The sequence below is a fragment of the Varanus komodoensis genome, unplaced genomic scaffold (genome assembly GCF_004798865.1).
Source record: "Varanus komodoensis strain SLA01 unplaced genomic scaffold, ASM479886v1 scaffold2, whole genome shotgun sequence".
NCBI lineage: Eukaryota > Metazoa > Chordata > Lepidosauria > Squamata > Varanidae > Varanus > Varanus komodoensis.
The window spans coordinates 29,133,518-29,145,877 of NW_025335568.1; positions in this window are offsets into that span (position 1 = coordinate 29,133,518).

The following is a 12,360-nucleotide window of genomic DNA, read 5'->3' on the forward strand; positions in this document are numbered from 1 at the left end:
GCACCTGGTGTACTTTAGTTTAAGTTCATTGTTCCATGTCCTACAGTCTGGGATGAGTGAGAAGAGATCTTTTCCTTCTTCTTTGTGGCAGCCTTTGAGGTGCCTGTAGAATGCCATCCTGTCATCTCATAGTCTTCTTTTCCCATGGCTGGAAAGGTCCATTTCTTTCAGTTTCTCATTATTAGACTTATTTTCCAGGTACAGTATCATCTTTGTTATACTTCTATGAACCCTCTCTTGATGATGAGCATCCTTTTAAAACCTGAATACCCGAAACTGAATGCTGTATTCTAGGTGAAATCTGACTAATGCAGAGCAGAGAGGAATGAGTACTTCTCTTTTCCTGAAAGTGATACCTCTATTATGCATGCCAAAATAGCATTGTCTTTTTTGCAGCTGCATCACACTGCTGGCTCATATTGCTTGTCTGCAACAGCTCCAAGGCCCCTTTCATTCTCAGTACTGTTGAGCCAAGTATTCTCCATCTTGTATTGATGCAGCTGATTTTTTTTAAGCCTAGGTGGAGAAATTGGCATTTGTCCCTGTTGAATTACATTCTGTTGTTTTCTGCCCAGCATTCAAACTTGTCTAGCTCTCCCTGGATCTTCTTTTCATCTTTCAGGGTATTAGCTACTCTGCCCAGCTCAGTATCATCTTCAAATTTAATTATCATTAATAAAGATGTTGAAGAGTACTGATTTTATCCCCACAACAACCCTGTGAGATAGTTTGGGCTGAGAATGTGTGACTGGGTTAAAGTCACCCAGCTAGCTTCATATTTGAGTGGGGACTAGAACCCAAATTCATAGTTGAGTCTCTGTCCTGTGCTCTTAACCACAACACCACACTGGCTCTCAAGTCCCATTCAGCTGTGATGCTCCCTGGATAACTTTGGGCCAGCCACTTACATTCAGGCACATGTACCTCACAGGGTTGTTATGGGAATAATATTCTGAGGAGAGCATCATGCAACTGGGGCACTTTGGAGGATGGTTTCCCACAAATAAATGGAACAAACAAATAATAAATAAGGATGAAATAATAATTACTATTGGTAAACACTTGCTACTTTCTTCCAGTAGGAGAAAAAGTAACTTGCCAAAGGATTTTCAGTAGAAACTTTTAAGCTTAGAAATATCCCATACTTCAGATAGGTAAGGAAGCCACAGAGTACAAAATCTAATGCCTATTTAGACAGGAAAACTGTCCAACACTACCCAATGTGCCCAGCTGACTATGTGCCTTATGTGTCTATGCATCCCTCCCTCTACCACCACATGGCCCCTAAACTTCCACGAGGACCTGCTTCTTCCATAGTGAGACACACAGATTTAGCATGAAGGAGAGGAACCACTTAAGAATTGCAAAAAGTGAGTAAATGCACCACTGAAAGAGGGTGTAGACCTGTACCTATTCTGCATACACTAATGTATGTGTGCAGATGCAAAGTTGGCAATAGTTGCTTCAGAGAGAAATACAAGATATCTCACCATAATGGAGAACACTGTGACCAGGTGACCTATCAGTTTGCTCTGTCTGCTGCCTAGGTGCTAAGTATTGATGGACAGTTCTAAAGCCTCCTACTCTCCCTTCATACATTTTTTGTCTTTAAATTAAAGATGGGCAGGACTGCTCTTTCAGCAGAGGCTGCCTTTGAAGAAAGGAATTCAGCCACTTCATCGACTCCCCCAGAAGGCTCAGCTCATTCAAGGAAGTGCTCTTTTCTTCAGACTAGATGGCCCGGGAGGCCCCTTCTGATTCGCTCAGTTTCTTTGTTTCTGTGTCTCTTCCCTGCTTGATGCTAAAATCAACTAAGTTCTGCCAACACCTGGAAATCGCTAGACAGTGCGTCTGCACCATCTAGTGGCCCGATGATTCCAATGCATCATGGTCTAGACCGTTTCAGCAGTCATTACTGCAATGAATGAATGCCATCTTGTTAATTTAATTAATGATACTGTTTCCTCAATAAAGCAACGTCTAACTGTGCAGTATTATGCATGTTTAGGTAGAAAAAATCCTACCCTTTTCAGCATGCCTATGTTTTAGGGCCAACTGGATCTGTTGGCAACATACAGGTATGTGAGGGGATGTCACATGGAGATGGGTAGAGACCTGTTCTCCCCTGCAGAGGAAGGCAGGACATGCTCCAATGGAGCAAAGCTCAGGGAGCCAAGGTTCCATTTGGATGCCAGGAAGCCCTTCCTGACAGGACCCTGAGGGTGTGGAATGGGCTTCCACAAGAGGTCATTGAGGCCCCATCGGTGCGGGTGTTCAAGGATAGGCTGGATGTCCACATGGTGGGCATGTCGTGAGCAGAGCCAGCTGGAGCCAGGGGTCAGATTAGTTGGCCCGGGAGGCCCCTTCTGACTCGCTCTGTTTCTATGTTTCTATGAAGCATGGGAGTTGGAGGACGTGTTTCTGTCTAAATGGCAAGGCTTGTTCTTAAGGGAACAGGGAAAGAAGCTGCAGCCTGCTCAGAGTTGTTCCAGCATGGCTGGAAATAGAAAGAAAAAGAAGACTTTTTGCCAAGGCTTAATTCCACCTTGTTGACCAATCATATCTCCATTTGTTATAAAATCATTGCATTTTCTTCAATGTTTATCACACTATGCTTTTATTAGAAGCATCAGAGAGAAAATTGGAAGACTAATTTTTCTTATAGAATGCAAATTCTTAATAAACTGCCCCTGATTACATGGTTTTTGTCATGTGTTAATTATTTTTTGGTTGACTTCTTAGCCCACAAATAATGAAGGAAATGAGATAGAATGGCTTCTTTATTTTCAATTGGGTTCAAGACTAGAAAGGAAAATTCAAACAGGAAGAGACATAGAAGAATTTGAAAAGTCTGATTTTTGCAGCAAAATGATCACCTGTTAGGGTGGATTTGCAAGCAATTACTGTGAGACTGAACAGATTAAAGTACAGTGGTACCTTGGCTCATGAATGCCTCAGTTCACAACCAAATCGGGTTGCGAACAGAAATTTCAGAAAAAAATTGCCTCAGGTCGCGACCTCCACTTTGGGTGATGATCACGATCTCGCCCATCTTCCCTGCATGATCGTGGTTGTGCTTGGGGGGGAGATGGCCATGATTATGCTCAGAGGGTGGGGAGATGGCCATGATCGTGGTTGCACTTGTGCAGGGAAGACGGGCACAATTGCAGTTGTGCTCGGGGGGGAGGGGCGGGGAGATGGCCACGCTCGTAGTTGCACTCGTGCAGGGAAAATAGGCATGATCGTGGTAGTGCTTGTGGCGGGGGGGGGGGGGGGCAAGATCTTTGTTGTTCTTTATCACTTTGTTTCAAATTTTTGTGATTAAAAAAATGGTTACAGAATGGATTAACCTTATTTACATTTAATCTTATGGGGAAATTTGACTTGGGTCATGACCAATCTGGGTTGTGACCAGAGTCCTGGAACGGATTAAGCTCATGAGCTGAGGTACAACTGTATGTCTGATAAGATGGATGTAGAACTTTGAGAAAGAAATATTCTTCCACCAATGGGAAACCTTATGGATGAAAGGTATAAAATTTACAGCTAGTCAACCACTAAGACAAGATGGGTACAATATGGTTTTTCGTTGGTATATCACACCAAATGATATTGAGAAAATGAACAAGAATTATAATGAAAAGTGCTGGGAATGCAAGGAAGTGGATGGGACTTTTTTCTGTATGTGGTGGACATGCAGTCAAAAAAACTGAAAAATACAGATATTTCTAAAAATTAAGTTTCCTATGAAAGCTAAGAATATGTTACTGAATATTCTGACAGAAACTCTTCCAAGAAATATAGAAGAATGAATTAAATATAAGATAACAGCAGCTAGAGTTATACTTGACTGCCCAACTAGTGAAGAGTGGAAAAATAAATTAGCGGAATATGCAGTAATGGGAAAATTAGCCAGCTATATAAATAGAAGACTGTCCAAATAATTTAATGATAAATGGAAAGTTCACTATACATATTTTACTTAACAATTGAGAGAGAAAAATAGAATTTATATAAGGAAGACCTAGTTGATGCATTTAATAGTCAGCTATAAATAGAAGACCGGTTAAAGAATGTTAGGTTAAATAAAATGGCTATTATATATATTCTTTAATTAGCAATTCAGAGTGTCACTTTGAAATATTATGTGCATAATGATCATATTCATATAATTGTTTTATGAATGTAACTTTTAAATTATGATACAATTTTACCTGGGAAAAAAGGAAAAAAATAATTGTTGCTGGCTTTGTGGATATGTTATAAGGTGAACTATCATTTACTTGATCCCCATGTTAAAGCCTTTTTCTTTTTTGTTTTGTAATAACCAAGTAATACGTAAAAATTGTAGTTACAAAATTGATAGTAGGACTAATAACTCATGACTTTTTATGTAATTTCCTGCACTTAGTGCCATATACAGTGCTTTTTTTGTAAAAAAAAAAGTGCCAAAGTGCCAGAACTCACATCGTCGCCGGCAGTAAGCACACACACCTATCCCAAGCCGAACAGCGGAGCAGCAGCGTGGGTCCCAAACTGAGCAGCTCTCTCTCACTATCAGGTAGATGGCAGACACAATAGCAGCCTGCAGGCACTATGTTAATGATGTTTGCTGCTACATCCATTAAAAAAAGGGTGCCAGAACGCCGTTCCGGTGCGTTCTAGGACAAAAAAAGCCCCGGCCATATGTAATTTTTGTTTCCCTTTGTATCTTTTTATCTCTTTTTCATGTTATTCTTTCTTCATTTTTCTTTATATTTATAAAAATAAAACAATAATCAGTGATATAAATGAAATAAAATAATAACAGCAACAGTGATAACAACAGTAATATTAGGACCTTATTTCAACATCAGGCTGGACTCCTTTGTCATGTGCCAGAATGACACTGAAGATAATTTCTGCCATCATACCCAAAACTCATTTTGTGGAACAATCACAACCAGAATGCTTCCAACCATAGAGGAAATCATTGCCACATTAGAGTGCATGGCTTATCGATAGTATATTTTATCTGTTGCTGGATCGCTGGCCTCGTGGGCCACTTCAGCTTTTTTTCATGAACAGAAAACTGTGATATGGCAAAGTATTGATCAGCTTGTTCTTTCTTGTTTTACTTGTTTATTAGAGAAAAAATAGTCTGCCTTGTAGCAATGGCTTCATATCTTGAGTAGCAGCAACCCACTGAGAAATTTCCAGTTCCCCAGTAGCTAGGGCAAACTTACAGCCAAACTACAAGAGAAACCATTCTTGAATTCAATGACAGGCAAGGTTTCTGTTCTAGATCTGGGCCCACATGCTTGCAATTTACTGTTTGCAAGCCATCCACGCAAATGCTAATGGTGACTGGCGTCATCTCCAGTTTGACCTTTGCTCGCTTCCTTGCTAAGAGATGAATATATTTATGCCTGCTTCCATTCTGCTTCTCCATTTGCAAAAGGTACAAGGCAGGGCAGCTATTTATAAATCAAACAGCAGTTAAGGAGCGTTTGCATGTATTCTTTATTTATTACCATTCGCTGAGCACTTCAGCTTTTTCCAACATAAGTGTTTACTTTGCAACTGAAATAATAAATGATTTGTTGTTGTTGTACAGACCATAAGTGCTTGACATCAAATGAGGCAGCGGTGTGGATGGAAGCAACAATTCTGACAAGTGCTGTGAGTCGCAGCCATAAAAGAGGGTCTACATGCTTCTGTCCACCAAGACCATCCTATGTGCTCATATATTCATTACTGGAACAGAAACACTAAAAGTAAAATTACAGTTACAATAGAGGCTAGTGAACACCCACAACAAATGGTTAACTATTCACAGGGTATTTTTGAAAGAACACTTTCAATTGTTGACATTTATGCAACTCTCCCTTGCCTTCAGCTTACAAAAATTACAAAATCGTCTCAAAAAGAAGGATGAGTCCTCCACTAGATGGCACTTAGGTTTGCCTTTTTCAGAGTTAGCACTGTGTAAGTTATCATCTTTTGTTCATATTGCTGATATATGATCCCGATTTGCCATGTTCAGTAATTTGGCATTCTTTTACCTGTGTGGGTTTCCACACGCCATCCAAATAAACTGGAAAGGTGTGGTAAGTGGTACTGCAGTATGGGAGCACAAGATCGGTAACTGTTCCTGAACCTCTAACTCTGTCATGCCAAGGAAACAGCATGATCAAATGTAATCCCTGTGTATTTCTTTCTTGTACCATGATTCTTGCTCAGTTGCCAAAGATCCAGCTAAAGATTTTGATTGAATCTGTAAGTGTTGGCATCTATTTTTAGGTTGCAGTATATATATATATACAAATGACCCACCAGCCATTAATGGTGTTCAGCAGCTGTAGGCAGATGATTAAGAACATCAAATAATTGGATCACTAAGTTAATTCACTTGCTGTTCTTGGATAGTTTCTAAGGATTATTGGATAGGCTACATCTATGTGGTTGGAAACCCAGAGAACTCCTGCATTATGTACAACTTGCACAGAAGCACCAGTGACTGCTATTTTGGACTGCATTAATAGAAGTATCACTTCTAAATCATGTGAATGACTAGTCCTCCTTAGGTTTAATCTTGAGTGCTGCATCCACTTCTGGGCACGGCAGTTGAAAAAAGATGCAGAGAAACTGGAAAAGGTTCAGAAGAGGGCAACAAAGACTGCAAAGGGGACTGCAAAGCCTTGTGAGGAGAGACTGAAAGAATTTGACCTGTTTAGCCTTGAGAAAAGAAGACTCCAGGATTGCAATTTAAAGCACGTGGTAGGTCACACAGAGGAGGAACAGAATCTCTTCTTGATTATCCCAGAATGCAAGACACTAATAATAGATTCAGGAAGCCAGATTCCAGCTGAAGATCAGGAAAAACTTCCTGACTTTTTGAGCAATATGACAATGGAACCAATTACTGAGGGAGGTCACGGGCTCTCTCACACTGGAGGCATTCAAGATGCAGCTAGACAGCTGTTTGTTCAGGAGACTTTAGCTTGGAGTCCTGCACTGAGCAGAGGGTTGCAACAAAGGCCTCATTGGCCCCTTCCAATTCCACTACTCTATGACACCATGCGGCTGATGAGCCAATACATTTGTGAAGGCTATTCATGTGAAAGGGCACTTGCTTTGTGTGTGTTCCTCCTAAAAGACCATCCATCCTTGCAGCCCTCCAGCACTTCTTCTGACCATTCACCTCTTGCTACCTGGCAGCATGTGCCTTTTAGCTAAGAAACATGTCATAGCTAAGAAAGAAGTTATTAAACACTATAGGATTTCAGTCACCAGAATTAAACACTCTTCTGACATTTTGAGTGCTCATCAGAGCTGCCATCAAAGGTCAACATAATTATCACTAACATCTCCCATGATTTGGGGGAAAGAGAAGAATACAAAGAAAGGAGAAGGATTTAACACTCACAATTCAAATGAATCCGTTCATCTAGCTAAATAAGCATTTGTACAACTGTTCCTTTTTCAGGGGTTGCTTTATTTTCGTTTGTTGGTTATTATTGTTGCAATCTTTGGTGTACTGAAAATAAAAAGGGTTTTTTTTAAGGGTTGCTATAGTTGGACATCTGCCAAGGTCCCACGTCCCAGCAGGGGTCTCTTGACAAGAGCTGCAGCCCCTGCCCCTGTACTGCCAAACTTCCCGGCTCAGACAATGGTGGTGGTGTGAGGAAGGAGCAGTAGATGTAGGGTTGGGTGAGCATGCTGATAGCAGTGTGAAAATCTGATGGATTTACTCAACTGGCCCTCTGGATTCCACCTGTACACCTTGAACTGGATCTGACTCAGTCCAATGTGAGTCAGGTCAGCACAGACATCCATTTTTAAAACAGGCTGTTTTTGCATAATTTAAAAATAGGGAAATGTGTGTGAATTTCCAGTCTCTCCTTGCAATTTGTGCAAATCATGTAAATTTGCACTAATTGTACCAAAGACATGCAGTTCTTGATGCCAAATTTGTGCAGTATTTCAAACAATTACATGGAAGCCAACCTCACCCCTTCCACCTGGCCTGCTTGTGGTCACTGGGTCAGAAACATGTCAAATGTCAATTGAACTCAATGGAACAAGTTTTCCAGTTTTGTACATCCTAAGAAGATGCCCCTGCCTGCTTGCTCATTATCTCTCTGCCAGGCGAGTCAGCAGTTTGTAACAATAATGAAGAATAGCAACCACACCTGACAACAAGGCGGGTGAATTGCGAGACTCCCTGAGTGAGAGGGGTCTGTTACAGGTGAATTGCCTAAGGGCCCTCCAAAACTTCAACTAATGTCAAACCTAAGGTGTCCATTTATTCTCTTGTAGGGAGGCCAATGCTCATTTTGAAAGGATGCCAATGTCTTCTATTTGAAGGGCTGACCCATACAATTCTGGCTTAAATATAAAGAAGCATATATTAGCACCTGGGTGGTAGACTGGAAAAGTTGACATACAGATCACCAGGTCATAGTCTTTCATACTATGGTACAATTGATGTTTTTCCATTAAATTATGAGAATTATTCCTAAATTTTCATCTGTACATAATCAGCGTTTGCACATTTCTGAGAAATGGCTGTCCTCTTTTTTTCTTTTCATTTTTTGGCAATGCATTTCTCCTTCATCGATGAATCATAAATGCTCACCCCACCAAACTTATTTGCCTCTGTGAACCCAGGCCCGAGGCCAGAACTAGCTATGAGTGACAAAGTACTACAGTGAATGCTCCCCCACCCCCACCGCTTTTTGGACAACAATGAACCGGCATAATTATGTTTTGTACAGATTTCAGCCAAAGCTATAACTTGGCCCAGGATCACTCAGAGTTTGTTTACTATCCAGAACTACCTTTCAGGACTAATGAAATTCTGCCACAGTAAGTTTCACCTGGTTTTGCATATGGGCCCAAGTATCTGACACAGTTGTAATTACAAGGGGAAGAGAGACACATGCACTGTAACATAATTTTTCACTAACTCCATTTTTAAAAGCAGTAAACATATTATTTTAAAATGGAGTTACAGTAAGATTCCCTTCATTAAAAGAACTTTAAAATCCTGAGCCAATGTTTATGTAATGCTCCAAGGCCATTTCTTCCAACGAGTATAAACAAACATCTGGAACAGCTGCAGTTTCCATGTGTTTATTTATTGAACATGTAGAAGGTTAGGGACTGCCAATTAATTTTCGTCTTGAAAGTTTGCATTAACTAATTTACCCAGGATTAAAAACATATTTCAGCCAGGAATGAAGATATTTGGTTAAACTGTAACGGCTGTGAAACCAAAACCAATATCCTTAATCTGTTTACTTTAATCACATTGATTCAGAGCTGGATACTTTAGTGGACAGAGTAAGCATGGTGCAAATGGTAGGAACTCAAAGGACTGTGAACAGAGCCATGCTCCTTACTGGTGATGAAAAAGAAACAACCTTCAGTTTTGTAAGCTAATCAAAGATTTTACCTAATGTGTATCACATCCCTCACTTTGTCCATGCTGACTGAGGCTGATGGGACCTGAAGTTAAAAATATTTGGAGGAGCCCAGGTTGGGGTGCATGCACCCTCAGTGCCTATTCCACTGGGACTGGCAAAAGGGATCATATGCAAACAAACATGCAGATGATACATGCAATCCACTGGGATTGGTAAAAGGGATCGTACGCAAACATACATGAATCAACTCTTTAACTCTGTTCCTCATCTCCTGGCTTGTGAAGAAAGACTGGACATTTTTAAAAAATGAAAAACTCAGAATTAGTTCACATCTGGTGTAACTGAAGGATCTATGGGTAATGGAATGCAGAAGAGAAATCATGCACACTCTCCCCAACCATTCTTACAACCTTTAATGTCTATGGAAAACTATTGTCTATGTAACATCCATCTGTGTAACTAACATCTATGTTGATAGACCCTATACACATGATCCATACTGACTCTTTTCTTGGTAGGCTGATTGTGTGGGGTGTAGAAATGTGCACAAATCTGTCTTCTGTCATATTCTACCACATGTATAGGCGGTCTTCCCTAATGGGATACCCTCCAGAGGTGTTGGCCACCTTAGCCCCAGCCAGCCAGTTTATCTGAACCTTTCCTATCAGCTCATATAACTTTCTCCTGGTGAGACTTAGGGCAGCCTCTTACTCCCTACAGCCACCTGCTCCCTACTCCTGATCTCCACCACCACTCACAACTATCCCACAGGCCTTAGCTATTCAGTTCTCCTTCACTTTCTTCTAATCCTTTGAGAACACCATTCACAAACAAACAGACCTTCCTGACTAACTACCAACAGATTCCCCCTATGAATTCCTATTTGCTAACTGCCCTTTTTTCACCTAGCTAGGATGCACAGGCCCAGACCATAAATGGTTTAGTTGGACTATTGTAATGTGCTGTAGATGGGACTATTCTTGAAGATGGTCCAGATATTTCAGTGGTACAAAATAAAGCAGGCTGGCTATTGAAAAGGACTGGCAGATGCGGCCATATAACGCCAGTCCTGTACCATCTGCACTGGCTACTAACTGAACTCTGGGCCTAAATTAAGGTTTTAACTTTGATGCACTATCAGTTTAGAAATTGGTTATCTGAAGGAATAACCAATTACAGCTGCCAGAGTCTCCAGATCTTCCACTGGGGACCTTCTTTGGGAGCCCTCTTTGAAGAAAGTTAGAAGAGTGGCCACTGGGTGAAGGGCCTTTTCTGTGGTGGCAGCCTGACTTTGGAACCTGCTCCCCAGAGAGGTGAGCCTGGTACCAATGCTTTATTCATTTTGGCACCAGGCCAAAACCATTTTATTTAGTCAGCATTTTAAGGTTTGATGGTATTTTTAAGGTTACAGTTTTATCACATGTTTCTCATTCCCTGGCCCACCTAACTTATGAAATGCTACTAAAGCCATACTGTGGTGAAATTATGGTGAAATTTGCACACAATTTTGTGGAATTTTGGCAATTCTAGTAAATATATAGTCCAACTGTAGATTGTGAAAATTTTGATCTTCTCAATTCTGTGTATACCTTGTGAGAGAAGGATAATACTTTCCCCCCCTATCTGACCTGATCACTGATTACATGAGAGATAGAGAACTTCTTTCAGCCTGAGCACTGAATTTCACCCTGGGTAGGCTTTTGTGGGCAACATCCTAGTGGTGGCTGGTAAAAGGAGCAGGACCCAAATACCAAGAGCTCACTCATCTTACTGCCTAAGTAACTAAACCTTAGCAGAGACAATTCAATCCTTTACAATGAGGTAAGAACAGCACAAAAATCAAAGGAGTACCAAAAACTGAAAGTACCAAAGGCCCCATAGGATGGGCATAATCCTCTGGGAAACTTTGGAGGGCCAGACTGGGGCCCTCAGAGGACTGGGCTTGCCCCACAAGCCAGAGGTTCTGCATCCTGATTTATACAATTAACAGCAGCTCTTTTATGCATTTCTTTCTTTTGTCTGGATTATTATGAGGCATTACATTTCAGCTTTACAACAGTAAGAACTGATTTCTGTAGCCTAAAGATGAAGCAACTGTATGCCGTGCATAATGCACAACAGCTGTTACCATTTTGTGTATGAAGATTTTCCAAGACCTCACTGCTGCTTATGAAATACGACTGTTCTCTGTTCAATTATTTGTCATGATTTGTATGCGAAAGAGCAGCTTCAAACCCTCAGAGCTTTCATGTAAGCAGCTGCTGTGGGTTTCTAATGTTATCTCTTCCCTGTATGTTGCAACAGAACATTTCTGGGTGCTCCCACTTCCACTGCAGAGTCAACAACCGCCACCCCAGTATCTTGTCAGACGCTCTAATCATATGCACATTGTTTCACATTGACTATTTTGAGAATAACCTGAGACGGCAGGCTCGCATAGGCTTGTGGGCAGGCCATGGAGCTAGGAACGCTGGGCAACATGCCACCCAAGGGTGAAGGTTCACTGGGGTGGCACCAGGAGCCAGGCTGATGGACTTTTGTTTAAGAACTGGCCAGGTTCCAGTACACAGAAGGCTTTAAACTCCACTGTAGGAGCAGGAATGTGGGCAAAAACAGTCACTTTCAGTTAGGGCTGTGATCAAATGTCTTGCCCACTTTCCCACACCATTCACAAGTGCACTGGGAGAGCCATGTTAGTGGTTTTTGTGGGTTAAGGTGGCCACTTGTGAATTGTCCAAAACAGATCTTCTTTAGCATTGCTAAAGAAGAAGGTACAAATTTTCATAAAATGTGTATATACTGATTTATATGATACATACAAATTAAGAAATAACTGTATAATTACAAAATAGATTACATCCCACTATAGTCTGGAAGGCTGTGTCCAGTTGACCTGCATGCTTGCTCAATGTGTTAGCCAGCTGTTATGGGTATTTTCATTGCCCAGCCC